This window comes from Girardinichthys multiradiatus, chromosome 3 (genome assembly GCF_021462225.1).
Source record: "Girardinichthys multiradiatus isolate DD_20200921_A chromosome 3, DD_fGirMul_XY1, whole genome shotgun sequence".
Lineage (NCBI taxonomy): Eukaryota > Metazoa > Chordata > Actinopteri > Cyprinodontiformes > Goodeidae > Girardinichthys > Girardinichthys multiradiatus.
Window position 1 is genome coordinate 36,322,013 of NC_061796.1, and position 240 is coordinate 36,322,252.

Here is a 240-nt window from a genome sequence, read left to right on the forward strand (position 1 = left end):
ATGTCAAATGCCCTGGCCCAAATAGTGTTGCGCCCTCTTCTGGAGAAAACATAGTAACCAGTTAATATAAAAAGTACAAATGAAAAATAACAGTATAATAAATCAACTACTAACTATTAACTACAATATAATAAATAAAAAAAATTTATAAGCATCCGTAAGCATTACTTTTGAATTTTACAGTTTTCTGACAGGATGGTTCCACTCCTGCTTCCTTTCGTCATGACGTACTTCCTGTTT